The sequence below is a fragment of the Amblyraja radiata genome, chromosome 36 (genome assembly GCF_010909765.2).
Source record: "Amblyraja radiata isolate CabotCenter1 chromosome 36, sAmbRad1.1.pri, whole genome shotgun sequence".
Lineage (NCBI taxonomy): Eukaryota > Metazoa > Chordata > Chondrichthyes > Rajiformes > Rajidae > Amblyraja > Amblyraja radiata.
This window is the reverse complement of record NC_045991.1, coordinates 18591416-18605219: the sequence shown is the minus strand read 5'-3', so window position 1 is coordinate 18605219 and position 13804 is coordinate 18591416. Positions and strand designations below refer to the sequence as shown.

The window sequence follows — 13804 nt, the reverse complement described above, 5'->3', positions numbered from 1 at the left end:
CAACAATATAATAATGACGTTAACGTTTTACTATTTCTTATTTAGCATCCATGGCTTTCACTGGATCCAAATTCAATTGTTTTTAATTACTTCGCACCATTCCAAATGGTCGAGATTAATTTAGCACTGTCAGTGTTTAGCCGACCCGGTTTCCAAAACGTTCTAACTATCTCCTGCCATTCCAAATGATCAGGATAAATTTAGCACTGTCAGTGTTTAGCTGACCCGGTTTCCAAATCTTTAACTATCTCCTGCCATTCCAAATGATCAGGATAAATTTATCCAGTTCAGCCGTCATTTACCTTTGATCATTCCCAATGACCAAGTCTCTCCATTCCAAATGGTAGAGTTTTCCATTCCCAATGGAACATTCCCAATGACTAAGTCTCTCCATTCCAAATGGTAGAGTTTGTTCAAAAGTCTATCTTACCAATCAACAAGGTTTGTTAGACTGACCTGATTCTGTCAGGATCCCGTTCAACACAAGAACGAAGGGTCGACTACGCAGCGATATACGGAGAAGAGGAAAACAGAGTGGTGTTTAACTACTCACTTCTGCTTGGCCAATTCCTCTGGTCCAATCAGTGCGCAGTTTGACGCTTATTTTCGTTCCTCGTGTTGTCGGTGAACCATCTGAATCCCGTCCTCGTCGCCAAATGTTAAAATGAGTTCTTTTTGCCAGTCTATTCAAGAAAACTTGAGTCAAACCATTGCTGCTAAAATCAGTTCTTTATTCTGTCAGCGCTGGAGAATTCTTTAAACCTTCCAACACAGAGTTAGAAACTCTGGGGCAGGTCGAAAGAATTACTGACTTTGGCATAAATGTAACACATTATATAGGTAAAAGACAAGGATAACACAAAAGGAGTGGCAAACTATTAACCAATCATTATGGTTTACCATACATTTAACTTATTTGCATTAACCAATCAACTAAATCCTCTCCATTGATTGACAACACGTATAGTCACATGATTTTCACACTGTGTTGTGTGAAACGTTGTTTGACCAGTTCAAAAAGGTTTTAATCTAGAACTAGACGGGCGTTTAGCGCGAAGCGCGAGGGGGAGGGGGAGGGGGAGGGGAGGAGAGGAGGGGAAAGAGGGGGAGAGGGAGAGGAGGGGGGGGGGGGGGAGGGGGGGGGAGGGGGGGAGGGAGAGGGGGGGAGGGGGGGGGGGGGAGGGAGAGGGGGAGGGGGAGGGGAGGGGGAGGGGAGGGGGAGGGGGAGGGGGAGAGGGAGGGGGAGAGGGGGGGGAGAGGGAGAGGGGGGGGAGGGGGAGGGGGAGAGGGAGGGGGAGAGGGAGAGGGAGGGGGAGAGGGGGGGGGAGAGAGGGAGGGGAGGGGGAGGGGGAGGGGGAGAGGGAGAGGGGGGGGGAGGTACAGCAATAAAACATAGAAACATAGAAATTAGGTGCATGAGTAGGCCATTCGGCCCTTCGAGCCTGCACCGCCATTCAATATGATCATGGCTGATCATCCAACTCAGTATCCCGTACCTGCCTTCTCTCCATACCGTCTGATCCCCTTAACCACAAGGGCCACATCTAACTCCCTCTTAAATATAGCCAATGAACTGGCCTCGACTACCCTCTGTGGCAGAGAGTTCCAGAGATTCACCACTCTCTGTGTGAAAAAAGTTCTTCTCATCTCGGTTTTAAAGGATTTCCTCCTTATCCTTAAGCTGTGACCCCTTGTCCTGGACTTCCCCAACATCGGGAACAATCTTCCTGCATCTAGCCTGTCCAACCCCTTAAGAATTTTCTAAGTTTCTATAAGATCCCCTCTCAATCTCCTAAATTCTAGAGAGTATAAACCAAGTCTATCCAGTCCTTCTTCATAAGACAGTCCTGACATCCCAGGAATCAGTCTGGTGAACCTTCTCTGCACTCCCTCTATGGCAATAATGTCCTTCCTCAGATTTGGAGACCAAAACTGTATGCAATACTCCAGGTGTGGTCTCATCAAGACCCTGTACAACTGCAGTAGAACCTGCCTGCTCCTATACTCAAATCCTTTTGCTATGAAAGCTAACATACCATTCGCTTTCTTCACAGCCTGCATCTCTGGTTGTGATGTATCTTTTGCAGGTTAAGAGTTGTGTAGACGAGGCGGCCATTTCACCAAACATTTTCGCTTGTTTCGCCAAGGCCTGCATCTGTTTTTTGTGCCCCCCCCCCGTTCTCTCTTTTCTCCCTCCGCCCCCCCCCCCCAGATGCACTCTAATTTCTCCCACCATCTTTAACCCTCTCCGTCCTATCTATATAGAAACATAGAAAATATGTGCATGATTAGGCAATTCAGCCCTTGCAGCCAGAACCACCATTTAATATTATCATGGCTGATCATCCAGAATCCTAACCTTGTTCCTGCTTTCTCCCCATATCCCTTGATTCCATTAGCCTTAAGTGCTATATCTAACTCTCTCTTGATTTGCCCTACACTGCCACCTGTGGCAGAGAATTCCACAGATTCACAACTCTCTGGGTGAAAAGGTTTTTCCTCATCTCAGTCCTAAATGGCCGATCCCTTATTCTCCCCCAACATGGGGAACATTTTCCTGCATCTATCCTGTCCAATCCCTTAAACATGTTATGTTTCTATAAGGTCCCATCTTATGCTTCGAAATTCCAGTGAATACAAGCCCAGTCTAAATTCCAGTGAATATAAGCCCATTATCTCGCTCCTTCTGTATTGTATTTCACCCCTTTTCTCTCATTATCTGACAGCCTTGTCTCTTTTTTATTTCCAGTGTTTATCCGCCCATCTGCCAATAAAACCTCCTCGCCTGTATTCACATATAACTTGCTAGGCTTCGTCTCCTCCCACTTCTTTTTCAGCTTTCTCACCTTCCCTATTACAACCAAAAAAATATCACCTATTCATTCCCTTCAGTGATGTAGCCTGACCTGCTGAGTTATACCAGCACTGCATCAGGGCTTTTTTTCCCCTGTTGCCAACCTAGGCAGCTTTTTCAGTTGCCAAATGACAGTTTAGGTGGTCATTTGAGACGGCTTGCATGGCGTGTGCGGTAATGTGCTCGGACGAAGTGCGCAGTTACCAGTCGGAATTATGCTCATTGAAGCATTCACATATTATTTCTGCTTCAAATAAAGTCACAAACTAAACATATTCACCAATCAAGACATGATATATACCACAATAACATGCAGCAAAATTATAATACAGTATCTTAACTCTTTTTACACATTGCAATGAATGCAATTTCTATTATTTCTTTCCACTTCCAAACAAATGTGGTTGGATGATTCAGCGTATGATCAACCTGTGTCAATAAATCCTGGACCATGGTAACATATATGCTTAACCATGCACGCTACAGATTGATGCAAGCATGTTTTCTGTGAAGGACCAAAAATTATCATGACATGGCCATAGCATGGGTCGTTATTGGTACATAAACTCTCTTGCTTCCCACATAATTTATCCACAACAAAATATACAGGTTGCAAGGAAATTTCTAAAGGCATTTTATGATAATAGCTGTTAAAACCGACGATACCCATCTGACAGGTTAAACATTACACTAACTGACAAGAACTGTCTGTGGAATTCTCTGCCTCAGAGGGCGGTGGAGGCCGGTTCTCTGGATACTTTCAAGAGAGAGCTAGATAGGGTTATAAAGATAGCGTAGTCAGGAGATGTGGGGAGAAGGCAGGAACGGGGTACTGATTGGGGATGATCAGCGATGATCACATTGAATGGCGGTGCTGGCTCGAAGGGCCGAATGGCCGACTCCTGTACCTATTGTCTATAAGAGATGGCCAAATGACATAACTGCAGCAAATGTTCTTTTGGCAATATGTTTAAAGGTGTCAAAAAGCCACATTACCGGACATTCAGATTAGATGTATGTGTCGTGAACAGCAATGAAGATACCAAGTTTGTACGCACCAGATTAAATTTTTTTTATTGATAAACGCTGTTTCCATCATTCCCACTTTAGGTGGCCATTGGCAATTGGGCAACCGTTAATTTCGAGCCCTGCTGTATGTTTTATCTTTGGTGTGCTAGTTGTAAATGTGCGCGGCATCTACTAAATTATTTAGTTTTTATGTACCCTGCTACCATATCTTTAATTTAAGTCCACAGTCTAGCATTTCCCGAATGCTGATGCCAGCCTAACTGACCTGCAGTTCCTCATTTTCTATCTCCCTCTCCAGAAAAAGTGAGGCGTCATTTGCTCTCTTCCAATTTGTGTGAACCATTCTGCAACCTACGGAATTTTGGAAGATGATGAACAGTGCGCCTGCCTGAAAGACTACGGATCAAGTTCTGGAATTTGGGCAGCTATTTTCCAGCCGGCACGGACTCCATCTTCTATGTCGTCAACTCTACGATTCGTTGAAACTGGCAAGACGTCTGATTCACACAACACAGTGGAAACCTGGAGCGATGTCCCCAAAAGGCTTTTTGGATGCTGTGGGTCAGTTGGTACTTTCACTGCCATGTTAGATAGGAATTTTGGTGGGAGGGTTAATGAGGGATTCGGAGCAAATGTGCATAAATTAATCTGAGCACAGGCCTTCCCTGACTAACAAATGGATCCATTTGTTCAGATGTTGATTTTTTACATCAGAAAATAGACAAAAATCACTCTATGTTTACCATTTTGTAATGAATGGCATTAAAAAACACATAATGCTGACAAGAAGGAACAATTGTTAAATGAGACAAAACTAGTTCTAACGTTCCTAGAAATGAACGTATGTATGTACATCGGACTTTTGAATTTAATATTGGAACTTTTCTGCATGTATGGGCGTCTCGTAAGTGGGGCATTTGTTACTCTGGGATGGCCTGTGTACTGCTCTGTCATGGTCTAATTGAATGTCAAGAAATATATTAGAGGAACTGAATTGATTATGCTTTTAGCTTTGAAGAGGGATGTTGTGCTGATCATCTAATTGAGGTATAGAAAAGTATTTATGGCACGGAATATAATGTTATATTCAGGAGGTAGGGAGGGACGGAATGCTGAGGCACAACAAATTTGCCGTATGCTTGTTTAGTTTCTGTAATGAAGAATGAATTGTAATCTGGCAAGCAAAGCCATGAATGGATTGTCTCACGATTCCCAGGCACACTTTGCACATGCCTGGCTATTTCACGTAATAGATCCAAAGTATTGCCTTTGATTCTTTTTCACTAAATCTGTATCCCTTGGTTGGAAACCTTTATGCCTTTGACAATAAGCGTATGTACGTGACTGATCTATGAACACTTATTTTAACCTTCTCTAAGCACGACAATCCCACTTTCTTTGGATTTTTCATGGAAGTGAAGCCTTTCATCTTGATACCATTCTTGTTGTTTAATGCAGTCGAACAGACTTGTGTAGAAGCGATTTGTAAAAACGTAGCATACCTTGCTTTTATACTTTGCTTCTCTGTTCCAAAGGTTCGATGTTCCTTTTTTAAACTGACTACTCAACCAACTTGTTCTGCAATTGTTAAACATTGCCTTTGTACATCTGCAGCGGTCTCTGTCCCAACATCCCCCATAAAATTGTACCATTTAGTTTACATGGAATTCTAGAGGTGAGAGCTGGGTTACTGTTCCTTCTCCGTTGCTAATGTAGCACATCGTGCAGTGTAGCATTGAATCCACTGATGAGGTGATGTGGAATGCTTGGTTTTAGGTACTGGTCATTCCAACCAATGACAGGACTCAGACACAAGTCATAGACAACTCTAGACTGTCATTAGAACATTGGACATTAAAAACTACTGTAGAATTGCATGTAAACATGGGTGACAAACTGCATTAATATTTCCCATGATTACAAGCATCTGATAATACCACAAAATACTCCTGCCAGAAATGTTAAAATGAGTTCTTTTTGCCAGTCTATTCAAGAAAACTTGAGTCAAACCATTGCTGCTAAAATCAGTTCTTTATTCTGTCAGCGCTGGAGAATTCTTTAAACCTTCCAACACAGAGTTAGAAACTCTGGGGCAGGTCGAAAGAATTACTGACTTTGGCATAAATGTAACACATTATATAGGTAAAAGACAAGGATAACACAAAAGGAGTGGCAAACTATTAACCAATCATTATGGTTTACCATACATTTAACTTATTTGCATTAACCAATCAACTAAATCCTCTCCATTGATTGACAACACGTATAGTCACATGATTTTCCCTTTTCCAGCCCCTTTACAACCTTCTTCCCCTCTGTGGTTTCTTCAACCTCTTTGCTCAAAATCATTTTATTTCAATAAAGCAAAACCACAGATATACAACTAATTCTCAGAATATATACATAATACAACAATCACACAACACATACATACAAAACATATTTTCACTTTTGGAAGAGAAAGTTATTTCTAAAACTCCGATTTAAACAAAGTCTAATACTTACAATCATAATTAAACACAATACACTTCAAAATTAATTTCCTTACAACCACATAGTTAAAATACAGTTACCTATGGATTACAAAGATTAAAGATGAGTTTTGCCTCATTCTTACAAAGTGATAAAGACAAAGTTCTAATCACACAATTCCCAACTACAGACACATAAAGGCCATTAATTGTCACACTTGATTGCTTCGTCCCAAGCTCGGGTCTAATTTCATTCTGTATTACAACCTCCCCCTACTATCTCTGGAGGAAAGGAATGTAACGCTTCTTCACTAAAAGCATTCCTCACAACAAATGAAAGAGTATCAAAACAGAGTTACTTTCTCAGTTTCTGGTAACCATAAGAAATCCTTTTGCAAAGGTCACACAACCATCACCTCTGTCTTATCTCTTATCCCAACATAAACACATGAAAACAGCACAAACCATCTCACAGTCTAGTATCTACCCTTGGTGCCTACTATCCCATAGGCAACCATAAATCGCCTTAAATGACACAGCCAAACTCTGATATGTGTCACAAAGGAAGAAGGATGGTGCCCATGTCATGGAGAAAGATCCCATTTACAACTTCCATTATAAACAGTTCAGATCAACCTATTCAGATCAACCTTTCCATGTTATGATAAGCCATCTGTTCTCCTGTGTGTGTTCTTTGTTCTTTATTTCTTTGTGGAGGCCTGTATTTCTGAAAGTCCCAACTCCAAACCCTTCTCTTGCAACTTAACACAAGTTCCTTAAGAACTTATCATTTGAGCAATTTTATAATATATTTCCTCAGAAATATGCAAAACACTTTTGCTTTAATGAAACTAATAATCCCATTACAAATTGCCTTACTTGCAAAGCCTAGATGTTTTTGTGTCACTGTCAGAGTGGTAAATGTGACGTATCCTGTCTGAGTCATCGATTTGAAATGCATTTACAGGTTCAAAAGTCATTCGAGTTTATTTAACCATTCACCCCATTGAGTCTACTCCGCCATTTAATAGTAAGATTAAACGAGAACTTACCAGTTTAAAGTTTGATCTGTATTTTATGAGGAGTTACGATGAGGGATTACGTGAAGAACCCGCTCAGTGCGCAGGCGCGGCATACTTCCAAGCAGCGGTGTGGAATCACAGATAGACACAGTTATTAGAAGTAAACATAGTAAAGATAAGGAAACATCAATTTATTCGTTTGAACCATATAATGAGGGTGGGAGCGGAGGGCACGTAATCCCTCATCGTAACTCCTCATAAAATACAGATCAAACTTCAAACTGGCAAGTTCTCGTTTAATCTTACTATTTTACTTCGGAGTCACGTGAGTGACTACGTGAAGACTTCAAAGCTCTGTGATTTCAAACCGTGTAACAGTTTTATTTCACTCACTGCCGAAGTTCTTGAGGGAGGAAGTGTAATCGTAATCAACCAATGAATCTATTTGTAGAAAATCACAATGGTATTTTTTAAACAATAACAACAAAGAATTAAATTGCTCCCCTGGGCTTAAATTAAATATTTGCAGTCCGTAAATCTTTACTGCAAATAAAACAGGTTTTGCCAACGCCTTATTATAAAATCTCTGAACGGTCTTTCCCCCCCACCATCCTGCTGTAGCCACGATGTGGTCTATAGGCATGTCCATTCTTTTAGCCGTCGACATGGATGCTGCCCTGGTGGAATAAAATTTGTACGTTAGTGTTTATCGCAGCAGTTTTTAGCACCTGCTTGAGCCATCTCGCAATGGTTTGGCTCGTCGCCCGACCATAAGGTTTTTTATGACTGACCCACAAGGCTTTTCATCTCCCTCGAATATTTTGGTTGTGTCTATGTAGGATAGTAGGTGGGTCATGGCACATAACCGTGGCTCTGGTGGGTAAGCCCGGAATTCCACGACTGGATTAGGTGTTCCTGGTCTGCTCTGTTTGATCAGTCGCTGGATAACGACAGATCTGGTCTGGAGCTGTGATCATGTTGTCCAGTCGCAATGGGTGTAGTGACTGGACCCTCTGTGCAGATACAAGTGCCATCAACATGAGTGTTTTGAGCATAGATTGTTCCAGGTTAAGGGGTCTGGCTGGTGGCCATCCCCTGAGGTATGTCAGGACCACACTGACATCCCATGTATGGGTGTACCTTGGTCTAGGGGGTTAGAGTTGTAAATACCCTTCATTAGTTTGACCACCAGCGGATGGGACCCCATGGCCTGTTGTCCTGGAGCTGGTTTTAAATAGACAGGCATGGCACTTCTAGCCGTGTTGATGGCTCTGTACCTGAGTCCTTCATCGTGGTGAAGGTTCGCCAGGAATTCCAGTACGTTGGTAACTGTAGCGGTTGAGTAGGTGGTCCCTTTATCCAAGCAGTACTTTTCCCATTTCTTGATGCTGGACAAGTGCTGTTTTTCAGTGGATGTTCGAAGGGATGCTGACATGGTGTCGATGGTTTGTTCTGATAATCCCAGTCCCAGAAGTGGTTTGTGCAGAATCTGCAACCCAGGAGTTTGATTTTCATGGCACGGGTGGCTTGTGCCCGAAACTGGGTGTTAATAATTCTGGGTCACTGGGGATACCATCGGAGTTTCAACAACCATGTCATGGAGTTTTGGGAACCATGGCTGTGTAGGCCAGTCGGGTACTATCAAAATACCTGAAGCAGAGTCCATTTGTATTGTATGTAGTCCCCAACTGATGAGGCAGAAGGGAGGAAATGCATAGAAGAAGAATTTCCCCAATCCAGCGCGAACGCATCTACCGCTGCTGCCTCAGGGTCTGGTTCCCAAGCGACATACATAGGTACCTGGTGATTTAGCCCTGATGCAAATAAATCGATATCTGGCGTGCCATATTGCATGATAACTTTTGCAAATTATTTGGGGTTTAACATCCATTGTCATTAAATTTACGTGACCTGGTGTCTGCCACTGTATTTAGCTTACCTGGCAGGTAAGTTACTGATAGCCAAATATGTCTTTGGACACACCATTGCCAAATTGTGTTGACCAACTTGTCGCATGATACCGATTTTATGCCGCCCATATGGTTAATGTAGGCTACCACCGTAGTATTATCTATTTGTAACCGTACATGCAAGTGATGCATATTTGTGCATATGTTTTTAAAACCATAAAAATCACCCAACATCTGTAGATAATTAATGCCCAGTGTAAGTGGTAACGATGATTCTGGTTTAGTCCATCTACTACTTGTTAGTGATGATAATAGGTTGAAATTATGCCAAACATTTTTTGCCCACCACTGTAGTTATGATATTGCTTCAGTGGGTGACTTCATGACACGATCATAATGACTTGTATGTCGTTTTGGTGCCTGTACCTTTGCCCTTTGTAAGTTTTGACAGTGCAAAGGTCTGAATTGTGTAGCCGGAAATGCTGCTACCATATTCCCAATTACTCTGTTACTTGTCGAATAGTTGGGAGTACGTGGACCATTAAATTGTTGCATGAGTGTGCCAATTCAACTGTTTTTGTCTCTTGGCAAAGTTACAGTCACGTAGACTGAATTAATTGTGAAGCCCAAGTAATCCATGATTGTGGATGGCTTCAACTTAGATTTATCTGGATGTAAGACAATCCCAGGGTTTCGAATAACTGTTTGGTAGCTGATTCAGCTAACATAGTCAATTCCATGGTATTGCCTATTTTCCCATTGGGTAACGCTTTAAATTGCCATAGCTGCCCCATCCAGGTAAATTTCCTTTGGAAATTAGTTGTTTGGCAGTAACAACCGTTTCCATTTTGAAATGTATATACTTAACAAACATATTTAGTGAAGTTAAGTCAATGATGATGCGACATCCACCATCTTTTTGGGTTTAGTGAGGAATATTTGATACGAATTCCAAGGGTTCATGTTTCCCATGATACCCTTTGTAATTAGTCTCACCAGTACAGCTTGTCCCTCTCGTTTCTTTAACGGAGAGGGAAAATACCCTCTGGGGTAAATGTTGAACTGGTGGCTATTTTTCTAGTATGAATTGTATTTTGTATCCACTAAAGCCATTGAGTATATACTGATCACTTGTGATTGACTCCCGTGCTTCTTAAAACAGGTGTAGTCTCCCCCCTGTTAGTATTAAGCCCCTAGTTTCTATATGTTGGTAGGAACCAGACCCACCTACCACCATGGTTATGGGTATTCTTCCGTTTCCTGCCGGTCCAACGAGTCTTGCACGTTGTCTGACGTGGTGGTGGTGTTGGGGGGTGCCGCATTTTCCATGGGGCCTGCTCTGGGCCTTGGCCTGAAAGGCTTACAGGATTGGCATGCAGGCCCCGAGCTTTCACCAGTCCCATGAGGTAGACCCTCCTGGTGGACGCATTAGAGGTACTGCTGACTGGTTTACGTGTGGTGCTCATTCCAGACCCTGCCCTCTTGCGCCGACATTTTGGACACTTCGTCCAGTTTTTTAGGCTTGGTTTGGTAACTTAGCCAGACGGCAGGATCTGTGGTTGTGAGGTCGGCGTTCTCACAGTCCTGTAATTTTTGAGTTGAGGACAGGTTTTATAACTTCCTGAGAAGTTGCGGAGCACTGCGAACAGTAGGTCAGGTGTTTTGCCATACTACCGTGACCCTCTGGAAAGAGCATGCGAAAATGATAGCCGACGTCAGGGATATCAAATTCATTTTTAGATATTTTGGCTTTTTTAAAAGCGATGCTCAATGTACCCTCCAATAATGGTGGCCACTTTGAGTTAATGCAATTTAGGGGAAGCGTGATGAAATCCAACGCCTCATGACTACCTGTCTTGGAGATTTTTTGAAAAGAACAGGTAGTAAGCTCGCCATCAGTTGAGACTGAAAAGCCATCTCGCTAGTGGTGGAGCCACTTAGCCGCCACACCCAACAGCTCTTCCTGATCCTGTACCTCAAGCATACTCCCGATGTTGTTCAGCCAGTGAGCCCTCTTCATGACCAGCCCAGCCACTGGTCACCCCAAAGCTAACCACACTAAGGAGGAAGCAATGGGCAGTGCCTAGGCACTGTGGAGGGTATGCCTGAACCCTCCAGCGAGACTGCCCCTCACGTAGCGTGTCTCGCAGGAGCTCCTGCTCCAGGAGCCGCTCCAGCGGCTCAGGCGGCTGTCTCCCTCCCATGCGGGTGGAGAGACGTCCCCTCCGACAAGTTGGAAGCCACCGCCCGGATGCTTCTTCGGATGGCTAAACATCCAGCCCGCAGCTCAGGCACTAGCGGGACTGGGCTCGGCGCGGTGATGGGGATAGCGGTGCGCCCGGTAATTGTTCCTACCGCCTTTTTCCAGAGCGTTTGTGCCTTGTAGAAGCGAGAGCGCCCCTCAAGCAACGTGTCTCGCAGGCACCTGCACCGAGAGCCGCTCCAGCGGCTCAGGCGGCTCTCTCTCCCCCCGTGTGGGTGGAGAGATGTCCCGTCCAAAATCGGGAACACCTGCCGGATGCCTCTTCGGGTGGCTATGGATCCAGCCCGCTGCTCAGGTACTAGCGGGCTGGGCTCGGCACGGTGTCGGGGAATAGCGGAACACCGGGTCGCTCCTACCGCCTGTTGCTGCCCCCCTCCCCGACGGAAAACGTTCCTCCTCGAACGGGGGACAGTTTTGTTCCAGAGCCTTTTTCTCTGCCTGTAAAACACAAGCAGAAAAAGGCTCCCCTGTAAAAGAAACCCGACCTCAGGGTACTCACCTGACGGTCCATTTCATTCTGTAGCGGGAGCGCCTAAGTCCCGCTGCAGCCGCTGTTGCACTGCTGGCGTAATGCCGCGCCTGCGCACTGAGCGGGTTCTTCACGTAGTCACTCATGTGACTCCGAAGTAAAATCATGGCTCATCTATCTTTCCTTCCCGACCCCATTCTCCTACTTTCTCCCATAACCTTTGACACCCTTCCTAATCAAGAACATGTCAATCTCTGATTTAAGTATACCCAATGGCATGGCCTCCACAGCCACCTGTGGCAATGAATTCCACAGATTCACCACTCTCTGACTGAAGAAATTCATCCTTATCTTTCTATAGGTATGTCCTTTTATTCCGAGGCTGTACCCTGTGGTCCGAGACGCTCCCACTAGTGGAAACATCCTCTCCACATCCACCCCATCCAGGCCCATCATTATTCTGTAAGTTTCAATGAGGTCCCCGCTAGTGGGGAGAAAGGTGAGGACCAGGGGGATTCTGCCCTTGTGACGAGTGGGGGGATGGGGAGAGAGAGCAGTATTACGGGGTATGGAGACCCTGGTGCGAGCCTCATCTATAGTAGGGGAGGGGAACCCCCGTTCCCTGAAGAATGGGGGCATTTGCGATGCCATGGTGTGGAACACCTCATCCTGGGAGCAGATGAGGCGTAGACGGAGGAATTGGGAATAGGCGATGGAGTCCTTACAGTGGGTTTATAGTGGAGGTCGGTCAGAAGTCTATCACCTGCGATGGAGATGGTGAGGTCAAGGAATGGTAGGGAAGTGTCGGAAATGGTCCAGGTGTATTTGAGTGCCGGATGGAAGTTAGTGGTGAAGTGGATGAAGTCAGTCAATTGTGTGGGTGCAGGAGCTGGCACCAAAGCAATCGTCGATGTAGCGGAGGTAGAGGTCGGGGGTGGGGCCATGGTACGCCTCGAACAAGGATTGTTCAACGCACCCAACAAAGAGGCAAGCGTAGCTGGGGCCCATGCGCGTGCCCATAGCTACGCCTTGCATTTGGAAGAAATGGGAGAAGTCAAACGAGAAGTTATTGAGGGTAAGGACCAGTGGACGGGTATAGGTTGCTACTCTGGTCGAGGAGGAACCGGAGGCTTTGAGACCATCCTGGTGGGGGATGGAGGTGTAGAGTGACTGGACGTCCATGGTGAAGATGAGAGGATGTGTGCCTAGAGAATGGAATGCGCAGAGACGACGGAGAGTGTCTGAGGTGTCTTGAAGATAGGTAGGGAGGGATTTGACCGAGGGGGATAGGATGGAGGTATGTGGAAATAAGTTTGGTAGGGCACAAACAGGCAGAGACAATGGGCCTGCCAGGACAGTCAGGTTTGTGGATTTTGGGGAGAAGGTAAAATTGGGCAGTGCGGGGCTGGGGAACGATGAGGTTGGAGGCTCGGGGGGGGGGGGGGGGGCAGGGCATCGGAGTTGATGAAGTCGGTGATGGTGCTAAAGATAGTGGCCTGGTGCTCGTCAGTGGGGTCATGGTCCAGGGGTAAGTAAGAGGAGGTGTCCGAGAGTTGGCGCGTGGCCTCGGCTTTGTAGAGATCGACGCGCCAGACTACCACGGCACCTCCCTTGTCGGCAGGTTTGATAACCCAGTCTGGGTTGTTGCGGTGTGAGTCGGTGGCAGTCCGTTCGGGGGGAGAGTACGTTGCGGTTGTGATATTCGTCGGGGCCAGTGCAGCGGGAATGTCGGATGGGCCCGATGCGGCGATGAGGTTAGGCGGTCCCGGGGGGAGGCGAGGTTCGG

At 45.2% G+C, this 13804-nt stretch overlaps 1 long non-coding RNA gene across 1 annotated transcript; it reads left to right on the top strand.

Moving 5' to 3' along the window:
• Positions 1 to 427: 427 nt before the first annotated feature.
• On the top strand, positions 428 to 12918 carry LOC116966253. Its single transcript, XR_004409942.1, has 3 exons — positions 428 to 642; positions 5350 to 5353; positions 12908 to 12918. It is a non-coding gene; the product is annotated as an uncharacterized LOC116966253 (long non-coding RNA).
• Positions 12919 to 13804: the final 886 nt, after the last annotated feature.